The following is a 2,423-nucleotide window of genomic DNA, read 5'->3' as shown; positions in this document are numbered from 1 at the left end:
ATATACAAGCAAAGCAGAAAAAAAATTTTATTTTTAATATTGTTTTTCATGCCTCTGTGGGCAAAACAATAAGATTGAGTCATAGTTTTCAATAATGTTTTCATTTGGAAAAAATTACAATTTTATTGGGATTTATAATGACCTGTAACAACACAACTGAAATAGATTTATTATAGTTCTTCACTACATTTTTATAACAACAATTTATATTAATTTTGAAAGCAAAAATGCAATTCTGGTGGAAGAAAATGCTAGCATGATACATCAATTTCTTTTTAAATTATATAGAAGATTTAGTCACACAATGAAAATATCAGAAGCATTAGAAAATGTAAATCAACTCAGGTGAAACTAAAAGCACTAGTATATTTCCCATAGCAGAGAATGACTATAGACATACTGCTTCTCATATGATGCTGTTAATCAGAATCTATTCCATTAGAAACGATTGCTCATAATTGTCAAGGTCATCTACATAAAAACTGGGTTTATTTTGACCAATTTAATTCAATTTAACATTGAGTTTCATTTTCATCCAAAGTATTTTACTGGACATCATAGACAACTCAAAGATTAGTAAGGGACATTTTTAGTCCTCAGCGTGCTTATAATCTGAGTACAAGAAATTTCAAAAGCAAGTATCAGTGCTCGCTTCGGCAGCACATATACTAAAATTGGAACGATACAGAGAAGATTAGCATGGCCCCTGCGCAAGGATGACACGCAAATTCGTGAAGCGTTCCATATTTTTAAAAAAAAAAAAAAAAGCAAGTATCAATAGGTGATATTTCAACAATTCAAACAATATCTTAAAAGATGGAGTAAGACAAGAATTATTAAAACTAGTAACTGTAAGTAAGTGTTAGAAGGTTAAAGGATAATAATATAAAGTATCCATAATATTATATTTAGTATTATATATTAATGTAACATAAGGAATATTATATTCATCATTCAGTAAACAATTCAAACACATTATACATGCATTTCATTGATAAATATTCAAATATGCAGCATAAATTCATTAGTAACTATAATCACCTAGTTTTTATGATCATAGGTGATATTTTTACTATTTCAATTTCCTAAATGAAAAATATTCATAATGTCCTATGAATATTTAGTGTCATGATATGTGAACCTAAATGGTAGTACAAAGTTAATAAAAACAGTTACATAGGGCTTCCCTGGTGGCGCAGTGGTTGAGAGTCCGCCTGCTGATGCAGGGGACATGGGTTCATGCCCCGGTCTGGGAAGATCCCACATGCCGCGGAGCGGCTAGGCCCGTGAGCCATGGCCACTGAGCCTGCACGTCCAGCGCCTGTGCTCTGCAACAGGAGAGGCCACAACAGTGAGAGGCCCACATACCGCAAAAAAAAAAAAAAAAAAAAAATCACCCCAAAAAACCAGTTACATATCTAATTTTGTGCTTAACTAAAAATTATAGTTTCTCAAAAAAATCATGATTTACCAGACTTTATTTTTTATGTCCAGGATAAATAATCCATTTGACATTTTGGTTTTGTTTTTGCTTTATCTTTGTTTTTGTGTTTTAGTATGTTTAAATAAACTATGAAATAAATAATAGTAATGGTCACATATGGCTATGCCACAAATCCTGAAGGTACTACTCAAATGACTAAACATGTCTCTAATTTTCTTTGAAAGGAATCCAAGTATGTTAGAAAGTGGGAGCTTCAAACATCCATAGGTTTTAGCTTCCTTATAAAAGTCAACAAGAATAGAGTTCCAATTATAGGCAAGATGGTGAACTAACATAATGAGTAAGTCCTTTGTTCCAAGCACCTATAAGTACTGTATAAAATATAAGAACAATAAAACAACAATAAATGCATCACTGAACTGACCAATAATAAAAAAGATAATCACCACTTGCCACAAAAAAGAAAGAAACTAAAAACCAGAATGATTAGCATTTAAACAACTGAGAATGTTCTGGTAGTCAGTGACTACAGTAGCCCAAGATTTTGGGTTTTAGTGCTTACCTGAAAGCAAAAGACCAAGCTGTAGGTCTGCATGAAGACAGAACTCCCCAAGATCAATGCATTTAGTGCAAATGTAATTACAAAATGTTCTTCCCCTGGCCAGGGGAGATGGCAAGGAAGTTCTGGCTATAGAAAGTACAATCCCATGGGAAATAAAAAACCTTGACCTACACTTCTTATAGGTTTGAGGAATAAATTTACTTTCTCTAATTGGTTTAAGAAACCCTAAGCCAAGAAAGTAAGGTAAAATTTATTTATGAACTATAGACATCCAGAAGATCAAGCAGACTCAAATTAAGTGAATTTCCCATGTCTAGCCGGGGCCCAGTACCTACTAAACAGAAAAGCTCCTCTAAAAATGATGTCACACGCACACACATATACAGAAACAGAAACAATTCAAATAAATAAAACTCA

The 2,423-nt window shown here is 32.7% G+C and overlaps 1 non-coding gene across 1 annotated transcript; it reads left to right on the top strand.

Annotated features, from left to right (window-relative positions):
* The first annotated feature begins 644 nt into the window (after positions 1–644).
* LOC115855708 (U6 spliceosomal RNA) lies at positions 645–751 on the top strand. The gene has a single exon (XR_004040552.1). It is a non-coding gene; the product is annotated as a U6 spliceosomal RNA (small nuclear RNA).
* The last annotated feature ends 1,672 nt before the right edge of the window (positions 752–2,423 follow it).

Source organism: Globicephala melas, chromosome 4, assembly GCF_963455315.2.
Source record: "Globicephala melas chromosome 4, mGloMel1.2, whole genome shotgun sequence".
NCBI classification, from domain to species: domain Eukaryota; kingdom Metazoa; phylum Chordata; class Mammalia; order Artiodactyla; family Delphinidae; genus Globicephala; species Globicephala melas.
The sequence above is the reverse complement of the archived record's forward strand: the minus strand, read 5'-3'. Positions and strand labels throughout refer to the sequence as shown.